The sequence below is a fragment of the Littorina saxatilis genome, linkage group LG8, assembly GCF_037325665.1.
Source record: "Littorina saxatilis isolate snail1 linkage group LG8, US_GU_Lsax_2.0, whole genome shotgun sequence".
Taxonomy (NCBI): Eukaryota; Metazoa; Mollusca; class Gastropoda; order Littorinimorpha; family Littorinidae; genus Littorina; species Littorina saxatilis.
Genome location: NC_090252.1, coordinates 7817574 through 7831881, shown reverse-complemented (window position 1 = coordinate 7831881; position 14308 = coordinate 7817574). Strand labels below are relative to the sequence as shown.

The 14308-nt window shown below is 40.4% G+C and overlaps 1 protein-coding gene across 1 annotated transcript in view; it reads left to right on the top strand.

The window, feature by feature from the left end:
• Positions 1-11221: 11221 nt before the first annotated feature.
• The window catches only part of LOC138972681 (uncharacterized), a 57063-nt gene continuing 53976 nt past the window's right edge, over positions 11222-14308 (top strand). The window contains exon 1 of the mRNA XM_070345335.1: positions 11222-11359. The gene's annotated coding sequence lies outside the window, so the exon portion shown is untranslated. The remainder of the gene's footprint in view (positions 11360-14308) is intronic.

Below are 14308 nucleotides of genomic sequence, written 5' to 3'. Positions count from 1 at the left end.
TACTTGAATTATTTTTGTTTGTATCTAATAATCAAATCAAAAACAACCACGGTATTCAAATCACCTTATAAATGCTATATTTGTTTAAGTAAAATCTTACTTACACGACGTATCACTTTGGATGATAGAGTTTGCAGCCCAAAACAGAAATATTGATGGAACGATTTTTTGTTGAACGATTGTCATGTTGCACTGCGAGTAAATGAATGTAATACATAGTCGATGTTTTACAAGAGACGCATCTCCTCTGTGTACGAAACAGGGACACAATTGTTTACGACATACACTCTTCAAAAAAAGTTAAGGATCAGTTGAAAAAACGGATCTAATTATAAAAAATTGCCAAAAAATTAAACATCGATATAATAATTTAAAGATTAATGTGTTTGAATTAACAAATGAACAATGAGTCTTGACCTAGAATTTGGTTTGGCAGGCAGTTATTTCCCTTTGTGGGACTTCTCAAAAGCTTTTGCATTTTGGAAGATAAAGGGTGTTTTTTATAGCCCCATGAAATTTGCGGAACGCATGCCAGGGCAAAAGGTTGTGGTGCACGTGCTACAACAGGGTCCTGGCTATGAACATCGCTCACCAGCTTGTGTTTAAAGGTTGACACGCTGACACAATTATGCACAGTAGCAACATGCCCCCACGAAGAAAACTGAGCGATTTGGATAGAGGAAGGGCAACAGGATGGCTACAAGACGGTGTTGCTGCCAGGCAAGTGGCCCAGAGGCTCGCAGTGGCTCTCTCTGTCAGCATCAGACTAAAACAGAGATTCCACGTAACTGGAAGAGAGCAGGAGCGACAACGTTCTGGTCGGCCCAGAGTCACCACACAAAGATAGGATCGCTTCATTCAGAGGCAGGCCATGCAACAAAGAATGGCTACGGCAAACAACATTAGGCAACGCCTACAAGCTACCACCAACACTGTTGTTAGTGGTCAGACGATCCGAAACCGCTTACACAACTTTGGCTTGCGTGCAAGGCGTCCAGTCCGAGGAACAACCCTGACTGCTAATCACCGAGCAGCTCGCCGAGCCTGGTGCACTCAACATGTGAGGGGGCAACGTCAGCAGTGGGCTCAGGTGTTGTTTACAGATGAGTCCCGCTTTTGCTTGGAACCTGCTGATGGTCGCATCCGAGCGTGGAGGCGTCGCGGAGAGCGCTTCGCAGAAAGCGCTGTTCTGGAACGACAGCGTTTTGGCGGAGGCTCTGTGATGGTCTGGGGAGGGATCAACACACGTCTAAGGACACCTCTGTACCATGTAGTGGGCAACTTGACCGGTGTCCGCTACCAGAATGAGATCCTGCAACCCCTGGTCGTTCCAGCCCTCCAAGCGATCGGCCCTCGTGCGATTCTTCAGGATGACAACGCACCTCCCCATCGCTCTGCAGCTGTAAACACCTTCATCCAGCAGGCCAGGGTAAACAGCCCGGACCTGAACCCCATAGAGCACAGTCATGTGGGACGAGCTTTGTCGTCGGGTACAGCAACATCACCCTCCTCCTGCCAATCTGGGTCAACTGCTGCAATGGCTCCAGCAGGAGTGGAATGGAGTTCCCAGAGAATTCATATGCAACCTGATCCACTCCATGCGCCAACGATGTGTTGAATACCTGGCACACAACGGAGGGCACACGCGTTATTGACACTGATTCACATTGTTGTGAATTCCATTTTCGAGGGTTGTCACGTTTGACACACTCTAGCTAAATTGTCGCTGCCGCGTTCGATCTTTGCTTTGTTTGTCATTACTCCTTGGTTGGTCAATTATATAATTTTAAAAAAATAAAAGAATTCGGTCTTGTCTGTTTTGTGTATGTGGCGTGCTTGTAAAAAAGTGATCCTTCACTTTTTTTGAAGAGTGTACATAATTTAGTACACATTAACACAATACAATAATCATTGTCTGTGTGTTGGAGGAAACAATGTTACTGAAGCATACGAACATCTAAATATGAGTAAGTGTTCACTTCCGGACAGTTTGTGTGAGAGTGTCATTTATAACAATGAAAGGTTGTCTTCAGCGTCATGCTGTTTTTGCCCTTTCGTCATTAATTCAGTATTTGACTTTTTCTTTTGATTTGGACTTGAGTGTGTGTGTGTGCGCGCGCGCGCGCGTGTGTGTGTGTGTGTGTGTGTGTGTGTGTGTGTGTGTGTGTGTGTGTGTGTGTGTGTGTGTGTGAGTGTGAGTGTGTGCGTGTGTGTGTGTGTGCGTGTGTGTGTGTGTGTGTGTGTGTGTGTGTGTGTACTGATGTAGGAGTCGATCGCATGAGCGGTGGGCTGCGGGAGATTATTGCGTCAATAGACGTTAAATACGGATATAAATCTGTCAGGATTTGCAAGTATTGTGAATGAATTACGCCCCAGAACGTGAGTCAAACAATTACACGCGGTCGACCAGCTAAAACCAGCAATTGTAGCGTAGAACTATTTCCTATGTGAATGGTATGCAGTATCCGAGGGATAGGATGTCTTGGTCTTTTGAAAATCTACAAAGGAGCCACGATTCGCAGGCGATAGACTGTAGTGATTAGTGAGCACGCTTGTTTCCCAATCTCAGATGTCTCAAGCAAAATGTCCGTGAACTCAGGCAAAAAACGTTGTCGGCGGTTTAATTGCAAACTCTGATGTAAATATTTTCAAGAGAAATAGCATCATAGCAGAGTCGAGTGCTGGTTTCAAAAACCTGATTTACCTTAACAATTCTGTTTGAAACTGATACCTCAACCCGATGTGCCTGTTGCGGGAAAAAAAATAGATCATCACGCAAAAATGCCAGCACATTTCTCAGAAAAAGTCCAATTAATCACGGTTTTAATGGAAGAAAATAAGGAACAAATTACATTGGCAGAAACACATGTCGTTAAATATACACAGAATTGTAAGTCATTTGAAATCAAAGTAACGCTGTTATGCCAGAATTGTCTATAGGTCTTTGCAGACTCAATATAATTTTGTTTTAATATGTTGTGTTTTTCAAGAACAGTGACAGATGTCATACTCAGATGTCATCCACATCCTTAATCTAACACGGACTTCTTCATCCTCTTCCTTTTCCCTTATGCTTATTTCTGTTCTCTCGTGCCCCATGTCTTTTTTTCTACTGTTTTGTCCCCACCTCCTGTACTACCACCCCCTCCCTTTTCTGATTGTTTGCGTATCAGGTTTTTGTGTGTGTTATCGTTGCCTGAAATGAGTAAATGTATTTAGTCCGCCATCATGTTAACCTTTGTTATGTACATACCAGGATTACTTAAAATAAGCATTATATGCTTGAGTTAGTTTTCCTAAAAAAAAAAGATGTATTGTTTTTGTCATGATAATAATTGAATAACCAATCTAACACGGACGAAATGATCAAGATTTCAACGCGAGAGTAATCCCCCAGAAGTAAAAATCCAAAAACAAATAGACTGACAACGTTCCATAATTTAGAATAACAAAAAGGGAAGGTATGTTGTTGGAACGTTTAAATTTTGTCAAAACAAATCGTTACGTTCACAATATATCGACGCAGCGGTTTTTTAAGTTCACCGACAAACACTAATTAGACAAAACTTATCTTGACACAATGTTCAGCCGCTTGCAGCGAAGACACCTCTAAACGATTTCCCAGGATTAATCAATCTATTTTTTAGTAACATCGGCTTCATTGGAGATCCCAATGGGCAATTGTATATACGAGCGTCGACTGGATGTAATTGTGGTAAGCTATTTCTGTATAAATGCACATCTCCCGCCCACATAATCAACTTTGCTCCAACACTTTGGGATAACAGCAGTGATGTTCATTCAAAACGACTCAATTCTCTTCATCGTCGTGCTGCGAAACTAATTCCGCATGAGTCAAATGGGTCAACATATGATAAATTAAAGCTCCTTAATTTCCTCCCCTTGAAAGATCAGTTGCGATAACAAGGCTGTCTTCATGTATAAAGTAATTAACATTGATGTTCCTAGGTGGGTCGTTCTCTGGACAAGGTGGCCACAAACGTGACATGAAACTCACTTTGTTTTCTAATAAGGCATTAAAGAATAGCATCTGCGGAATGCATGAGTGTTAATCTAATATCTAAGATAATCTAATACAAATTGTGTGACTGGCACAACGTTTTAAAACGCCCGTTGGGAGAACGGCACTAGTTGCGTGGACACATATTTCGGCTGTAAGACAACAAAATTGACATAGTTACTCCACCAAATACTTAATGAACGAACCTCTAAGATCCTGAAATGCCTGATACGGACCAGTTACCTACTCACGGAGCTGTTACACTTTCACAAAGAACCGCTGCACGCTCAAAACGAGGTGACTATTCATGACATCCCAAATGTTCAAGAGAGCAGTTTCGAAAATTAAAAAAGGGCAAATGATGTCATTAAAAGCTTCTTCTTCTTCTTCTTCTTCTTCTTCTTCGTCTTTTCTTCTTCTTCTTCTTCTGCGTTCGTGGGTTGAAACTCCAACGTACACTCGTGTTTTTGCACAAGTGGATTTTTACGTGTATGACCGTTTTTACCCCGCCATTTAGGCAGCCATACGTCGCTTTCGCAGGAAGCATACTGGGTATTTTCGTGTTTCAATAACCCACCGAACTCTCACATGGATTGCAGGATCTTTACCGTGCGCACTTAGTCTTGTGCTTGCGTGTACACAAGAAGGGGGATAAGGCACTATCAGGTCTGCACATAAGTTGACCTGGGAGATCGGAAAAATCTCCACCTTAACCCACCAGGCGCGGCCGGGATTCGAACCCACGACCTTCCGCTTTGGAGGCCGGCGTCTTACCACCAAGCCATTGCGCCCGTCATTAGAAGCAATTTGACTAACACGAGAAATCAGGAAAGAAACAGGATTCAGCAATGCTCAGCCGACTTACCCGCGGACTGGTAGTACATAACGAAAAGACATAGTGTTCTTAGATATTTGTGACGCCACAACTTTGAAACTTCAGACATGTTCAGGGGTGAATGATCCCAACACACCACTAAAGTCACGTTGATATTGATAAAAGTTCTAGTCAAATTGGAGCTGAGTTAGATGTTTAGTCGAACACATACGAGTTTGTTTTCGTTGAAAGAAACCATACATAGATTTTTGAAGCTTTACGTATTTTACAGGTTCCGTCGACTTTCAAAGAAAATTAAACGTCCTAGCATGTGCTTAACCTCCGTTGTCTGTTAAGGTCAATCAGCGTTAGTTAGAGGCTGTTAACAGAAAAGAAAAGGACTATAATATAGATACCTTGTAGTTTTGCTACGCGTTGTACAACCCTCTCTCTCTCTCTCTCTCTCTCTCTCTCTCTCTCTCTCTCTCTCTCTCTCTCTCTCTCTCTCTCTCTCTCTCTCTCTCTCTCTTTCTCTAACCACCAATTGTGCCCGCTCTGTTAAAAAAAGATATTTTCTTTCCAGAAATAAAGCTTCAGCTTTTTTTTAAATTCATTGTTTAAAATACAATTAGAACCCCCAACACCACCGGCCACTCCCTCCTCTCAACCTCCCCACTGTGTTGGTTGGTATAATTGTTATTATTAAGCCTCTTGTTGTTTATTGTTCGACAATAAAGTTAAAACGAGCATTCCCGTTGCAACGTGACAAAGAAAACAAAGTGGTTTACTAATTAGTTTTAGGACCAGTAGGACTTTTCTGGGACAGGTAGAGTTAATCATTATGCTATATGGGGGAACAAAACACATGCAAACAAAGAACACATGTGATCGTGTCATAGTTCTGGAAGTCTGCTGTTGCGGTATTTCAAAATGGGGATGAAAGTAAAGATTTTGGAGGGGGTTGTTGCGGAATGTTTGGTTGGAATGGAAAAAACAAAGTGAGCGAGCATGAGCAAGAAACAGAGAAAAAGATACGAATCAAGACAGCGACAAGTTTCCAAACACACACACACACACACACACACACACACACACACACACGCACACACACACACACGTACTCACGTACACATACCGACACATGCTGTACACACATACATACATACATACATACATACATACATGTATACATACGTGCATACATACATACATGCATACATACATACATACATACATACATACATACATACATACATACATACATACATACATACATACATACATACATACATACATACATACACACACTTTTTTTATTTTTTATTGTTTTATGTAGGCGGGGAGCATCCTTCTTCCTTGGTCTTTTTATATTTAGTCAAGTTTTGACTAAATATTTTAACATCGAGGGGGAATCGAAACAAGGGTCGTGGTGTATGTGTGTGTGTGTGTGTGTGTGTAGAGCGATTCAGACTAAACTACTGGACCGATCTTTATGAAATTTGACATGAGAGTTCCTGGGTATGAAATCCCCGAACAGTTTTTTTCATTTTTTTGATAAATGTCTTTGATGACGTTATATCCGGGTTTTCGTGAAAGTTGAGGCGGCACTGTCACGCCCTCATTTTTCAACCAAATTGGTTGAAATTTTGGTCAAGTAATCTTCGACGAAGCCCGGACTTCGGTATTGCATTTCAGCTTGGTGGCTTAAAAATTAATTAATGACTTTGGTCATTAAAAATCTGAAAATTGTAAAAAAAAATAAGCATTTACAAAACGATCCAAATTTACGTTCATCTTATTCTCCATCATTTGCTGATTCCAAAAACATATAAATATGTTATATTCGGATTAAAAACAAGCTCTGAAAATTAAATATATAAAGAAGAGAGGTACAGAAAAGCGTGCTATCCTTGATTACATGATTATCCCCCCCTCTGCTTCTTTCTCTCTGTAAACTTGTAGGGCTAGTTATTTTTCGGTAACTTACCCAACAACCAAAATCACTTACCCAACAACGGGCCTGAATCCTCGATAGCTCATGGACTGTACACATAGACTGTACACATTGTGGATCTACTTTTTGCGACTCAAAAGTTCAGAACACTCTAATGTACAAAATATACATTTCTGGAGCAAATAATACAACCATACCGCATTTAAACCAGCAACTACAGGCTTGAACACATGAATCTCAATATAAAATCCATGAGTTTGGTTGTTTTCTGAATTCAGATCTGCCGTGCACAATCGTTTATCGCTAGCAAGATTCCAAGGAAAAGTAACTCTCATACTTTGTCTAGCGACACGAGTAGTTCCCCTTCCAGATTTCGGCTGTATCGACAAGACTGCAATCCGACGGTCAGTTTTCAACAATATTTCATTTTATAAACAGATCACACGCAATCAATTGCAAACATTTAATCAACTTAAAGAACATGCAGCGGTTTCATACACTATTTTGCCCCAGAAAACAAAACTTCATACAGTTTTTAACGTTGGAACACGGGTGTTAAACTTCGTCTGCTAGTCACATTCGAGGAAAGAACATTTCCTGAGCGATACCAAAACATGAACAGAACACACACTATCTGCCTTTACCGCCACAGCAGAATGACAACATAACTGTGTACTTGATTTTAGTTCAAAACATGGAAACTGACAAGAAGTGTTAACAAAATTGAATGATTTGCACGGAACTATACAACCGCGCATTAATCGATCGCCTGCGCAGGTACACTGGTTGGGTGAATATGATTCGATCAAACTTTCGCACAAAAACTCCTCTTTTCTTTGAATAACTGAAGAAAGGAGGGATAAAGAGGTTACATACCTCGTCTCAGTGATTATCAAAAATAATGGTCTCAGTTCGCGGTCATGAAAAAGCTCGCTGAAGCTCGCATTTTTCATGATCCGCTAACTTCGACCATTATTTTTGATAATCACTGAGACTCGGCATGTAACCTCTACTTACATGATTACAAGCTTACATGATTACGATGAAATAAATAGTAGACTTTCAGAACAATCATGTAATAGTCACTTTTCAGAACAATCACGCGTAACAGACGGATACCCTCAACATCTTCATCTGAACGAATCTTAATTGCTAACAATTCAAGGGCAATAATAAACGCCATCGGCGAGAATGGACATCCTTGACGAATGCCTGTTTTCACAGGGAAATGCTCAGAAATCCACCCTGTATAATTAATACAACTTTGACTATTATTCATGATAACTGAAGCCCATTTCTTAAAATTTTCTCTAAAACCAAATTTATCAAACGCAAACAAAATAAAGTCTTTGGATATGCTATCAAAAGCACCTCACAAATCAACTGCCAATAAAATTCCAGGTATATTCATTGTGTTCATAATATCTATGGTGTCATAAATAAATCTAATCATTGTGCTAATTTTCCTACCTTTCATAAAACCAACCTGATTTTCATGAATAATATCACCAATTACAGTTGAAAGTCTCCTTGCCAAACATGTTGTGAGGATTTTGTAGTCTGTGTTAGTCAGAGATATCCAGGGCCGGACCCAGGGGGGGGGGGGGGGGTTCCAGGGGTTCCGGAACCCCACCCCTGGAAAAAGCATGTACCTTGCTTTGAGTGGGTTTTTTTTTTTTACTAGTTTTAGCACCAAAAACAATGCTGCTCTTAACCCTCAAAACAAGGCCCAGAATGCACCAGATTGCACAGATTTTAACCGTTTTTCAAAAATGTTCCGGGGGAGCATGCACCCGGACCCCCCTAGTTTGCGCGCCTGCAAAGCAGGCGCGCGCTTGTGGCTTCGCCACTTCGCTGATTTGCCCCCCCCCAAAAGGAGGAACCCCCCCCCCCTTACAACTCATTTGGTCCGGCCCTGTTATCGGTCTCCAATTCCCGAGCTCATCTCTGGGTAATTATTTCCCTTTATTGATTAAGGTCAGGACAGTTTGTTTTTGAGTGGTCGATAACTCGCCATTAACAAAGGATGATATAATTAATAAAGGAAGCGTGGACTACATCCCTAATCTTCAGCCAAAATACTTTCTAAAAACAGGTAGTGAGGCCATCTAGACCTGGGGCTGAATCGTTATTTGATAATTTTAGAGCAATTGTTAATTCCTCTTTGGTAATATCAGAATCTAAATTGCCTTTTTGGTCATTGGAGAGAAACGGTATATTCAAATCTTGTACACATTCCTTTGCGCTCACTTCGTTAAATTCAGATCGTTTTTCATATGTGTCTTTAAAAAAAAAAGAGTACCTGTTCTTTCATAATTTCTTGCTGTGTATTTACTACCCTGCCATCTTCTGTTTGCAAACGGTCCATAATTTTCATATTGGCTTTACTTTTTTCCAAATTTAAAAAATATTGGGTGTTCTTCTCCCCTTCTTCTATAAACTGGACACGGGAACAAATTTGGGCACTTTTGGCTTATTCCAGTGAAAGTACCTCAAGGTCTGCTTTAATCTTTTCTCTCTTTATCAAAAGCGTCTCATCCTGTGGCTTATTGGCTAATAGTGTATCAAATTCATCTAATTCCCTCCGAAGAAAAACACAATAATTAGTTTGTTTTAGCTTCCTTCCTGCTGCGTAGGCTGTACACAAATCACGCATTCGTACTTTCAATAATTTCCATTTTAAGTGAGCATTCGTATCCATATTTTCTAATAAAAAGGCATCAATCAAATCATTTATTAAATCAACAAAACATTTGTCACGTGGGATGGTATCTATTGTATAAAAGAAGCAACGGAAAAGGTGGCTGCAACAAAACCCTCACTACAACCCTAGAGACATTTACTATCAACTCTCCAGAAAAGACCAGGTCATCATTGTGCGCCTGTGAACCGGCCACTGCAGACTCAGGCAGCACATGTTCTCAAAATTACACACGCCTGAATGCCACTGTGGCATCGCAGACATGACAGTGGAACACCTCCTCCAACACTGTCCAATCCACCAGAAACTACGAGCAGAAACATGGCCTGCGGACACAACAGTTCAGGAAAATATCCTCGGAACCCTGCGGAGTCTTTGCTGCACTGCAAACTTCATCAGAAGTTCTGGAGTCCCTATCTGAGCGATCGAGAAGAAGAGAAGAAGACTCAATAATTGGTTATTGAATTTCCAATAAGAGGGACCCCGTTTGATATTTGATATAGTGTGTGATAGGGTTCGTGTCCGTCTGAAGATGTTAGTTTCTTTGTTAGTCCTGTGTTGACAACTCTTCAACAAGCGCTTAGAACTGTACCCACGGAATACGCGCTATATAAGCTTCATATTGATTGATTGATATTTACAAACCGAATTTTGAGTTCAAGCAAACGATGATCTGTTTGGGGTACTGAAATAATATTACAAAAAAGGGTTTTGTCAAATAAATGATCAGAAACGAAAATATGATCGAGACGACGGGCTATAAAGGGATTCTTCCTTCTCCAGGAAAACTCCTTTTCATCTGCGTGAAACAGGCGCCATACATAATTCAAAACATTATTATCTAAAAAATGCTGGACTTTTCTCCACTTACAATATCTAAATCTTTATTCAAAACACAATTAAAATCACCACAAATTATTTTCTCACCATCTAATTTTTTATTTGTTGTTGTTGCGCAATCCTCTCACATTAAGTAAGGATGTGTGTGTATGTATATATGTTCGTGTGTTTTTGTGTGCATTTGTGTGTAATTATGTGTTAAGGGAGGGGGGACGTATGCGTTTGGCTTCATAGTACTTTCATACGAATCACTATCGCTAATCGATCGATGTTAAAAAATGAAATTTAACAAAAAACGCACTTTTTTGTTTCAAGTTATAGCCTGATCGTGTAGACCAGACACTTGGCCATAAATAGCATCTGTTTTTTTATGAAATCATCCCGTCGATTCCGTGCGAATTAGCTTTTGCCAAACAACCCTATTTAACACTGTCTAAGTGATCTTTGCTCATTTTTTGGAGTCTTAAACGCTTTGGTGAATAATTCTAATCAAATGGTGTTCTTATGAAATGAATTTCCTCCAACAATTTTCTTACCTTGTTAAAACAAAATATGCATTTTTACGATTTTTGTAGCATATTGAAGAGACACGTTTGCCTGCAATCACGACTCGCTTCACCCCTACCCTGTATAACACAATTTATGAACAAGTAAAAAAATAAAACGATTAAATACTATGCATTTATTGTAGAGCCAGTAAAATGTCCTCTACGAATCTGTTTTTCTTCACTCGCAACAGTGGGCGCGAATGAGTTGCGTGTATTTCGCCGGGGACTGTACCAGAGACTATAGTGTATACACGCACGCGCGGTGCGATTTAAGTGTTCCGCCAACGGTGCAGTCGTGTGTTATCTCAGCTAGCGTTAACCAAGTTAATAGTCCTTCATTCGCTGGGAGAGCAGGGCGCAGAAAACCCTAGTGGTAAAGACACGTGTTATTTTGTGACCGTATGGACAACGGGGTTTTTGATTGATTGTTCACTGGGATTACCAATTCTGCTTCTAACAACGTTTTCAAAGTTAGTACACGGTGAGGACAAGAATTGTGTTGCTATGTTTTGCAGTGACGTGTTAGATAGAAAGTAGCAATTGACCAGAACACATACGCTTACTGAACAAAAGCAAAATGACAATAACGTCAAAGTAAACACACTTTAAGAGAATTCTCAGGCAAGAGAATCTTCCGCCGTTTGGCGGATATCCGCCTTTTTGGTGAGCCCCAGGGTCATTTCTGAGATCGGTGTAAATCCGTTGAGAAAATTGGGGGGGTGGGGGGGGTTACGGTACTTTCATCCGCGTAACAGCTTCCATCGGCGATAGTTTATTCTCAATTGGCGTATTCCTATTTGGACTGAATGTTGCTTGTACGATATTTGCAGAGTAGAACCCCACGATGATAAGAATGCTGTCGGAAACAGCCGAGCAAGTGGTTGTATGCTTGTTCCGGAATTTGCCGAAGATTTCCGAGCGCTTTCTTTGTTTTTGACTGAGCTGAAATGTGGTGTGGTGCTGGGAACTGGCATACATACGGTGTTCGGCAAACATTAGATTCCTGCCCGTAGTAAAAAACAAGTCGCGTAAGGCGAAAATACAACATTTAGTCAAGCTCAGTCGAACTCACAGAATGAAATTGAACGCACTGCATTTTTTCACAATGACCGTAGTCCGCCGCTTGTGCAAAACGGAGTGAAACTGACGAGCCTGTTCAGCGCGGTAGTGGTTTCGCTGTGCTGCATAGCACGCTTTTCTGTACCTCTCTTCGTTTTAACTTTATGAGCGTGTTTTTAATCCAAACATATCATATCTATATGTTTTTGGAATCAGGAACTGAGAAGGAATAAGATGAAATTGTTTTTAAGTCGATTTCGGAAATTTAATTTTGATCATAATTTTTATATTTTTAATTTTCAGAGCTTGTTTTTAATCCAAATATAACATATATATATATGTTTTTGGAATCAGGAAATGATGAAGAATAAGATGAACGTAAATTTGGAACGATTTATATAAAAAAAAATAATTACAATTTACAGATGTTTAATGACCAAAGTCATTAATTAATTTTTAAGCCACCAAGCTGAAATGCAATACCGAAGTCCGGCCTTCGTCGAAGATTGCTTTACAAAAATGTCAATCAATTTGATTGAAAAATGAGGGTGTGCCAGTGCCGCCTCAACTTTTACAAAAAGCCGGATATGACGTCATCAACAGTATTTATCCAAAAAAAGAAAAAAAACGTCCGGTGATATCATTCCCAGGAACTCTCATGTCAAATTTTATAAAGATCGGTCTAGTAGTTTGGTCTGAATCGCTCTACACACACACACACGCACAGACAGACAGACAGACAGACAGACAGACACACACACACACACACACACACACACACACACACACACACACACATACACCACGACCCTCGTCTCGATTCCCCCTCTATGTTAAAACATTTAGTCAAAACTTGACTAAATGTTAAAAAGGAGATATGAGCTTTACACAGCCAGCGACGGAATGAATCGGACAATTAAGCGCTTTGTATTGGTGACATGATGGTGACTCGTCTCAACCATTCAACATTTAACGTCGGCATAGCTTGCAGTGCGCAATTTAGAATGTCTTAACAGTTAGTGAAACCTTTATTGAATGGGGTGGCGGTGATCTTCACCCCGTTATAGTCTTAGCTTTTACGCTTCCAAGTTAAACGTGTAATTCCATAGTCAGATATTAATTGCTTATTCAAAATATCAGTCAATTTGGTTGACAAATAAGATCGTAACAGTGCCGCCTCAACTTTCACTAAAAGCCGGACACGACGTCACCAAACACATTTGTCGAAGAAACAAAATTAAAACAAGATAACAAGTCGCGTGACGCGATATACAAACATTCAGTCAATCAGCCGGTATCAAACTTAATGATCAACACCAAAAACTAGTCATCGCCGATACTACAGTAAGATAGTCTCGGCTAACCATACCCGAAGACCGAGACGGGACACGTTCGTCTCCGTGAAGAAATGCAAACGTGTGCTTACTGAACCTATGTTCCGTGATTCTGAGCACTTTTTTATAACAAAAATGACATATCTATATATGTTTTAATTCAGGAGAAGATGAGGAATACACTGCAATCATTTCATTTATCTGTTTCTGAAAATTTGATTTTAATGACAACTTTAATGAGCAAACATCAATTAATGTTTACACTTCCAAGCTAAAATGCAATCCCATGTCAATCAATTTGGTGGGAAAATGGGGGCGCGACAGTGCCGCCTCAACTTTCACACACAAACGGATATAACGTTCATCAAAGACATTATCGATTTTTTTTTAAACGTTTGGAGACATCATACTTAGGAACTTTCATGTACAGTTTCATGAAGATCGGTTTAGTGGTTTCCTCGGAATCGACACACACACACACACACACACACACACACACACACACACACACACACACACACACGCGCGCGCGCGCACACACACACACACACACACACACACATACAAACACAAACACACACACATACACATAAATACACACACGAGGGTTGTCTCAAACGTATGTAGACTACATGCGAATGAGGTTACCTAGTGCTATGAAAATTTGTCACATTTGCAACTGCCTTAAGGCTGGAGCACACTTTGGAAAGTACGTTGGAGTAGCCTCCCTTCTACGTTGGAGTAGCCTCCCTTCCCGGATTTAGAACGCGTTTCGTGTCGTAACAGATTATCCACTTACTAGCCATATCCGTATGCAAAATAATGAAATAAACATTAGGAAATGGCAGACGTTTACAAATATCGACATTCTCTATCAGTGCAATAAAAAACAATCGTTAGAACTTGCATTTACGACATGTCGTGCGTGAGAACGTGTCAGTAAACAAGCACTTTTTGCCTTGCTGAAGAACCCCACGAGTCAAGCTAAAACAGACGACAAGTAATGGAAAGCAGTCTGCGGATAAACATAACAAACT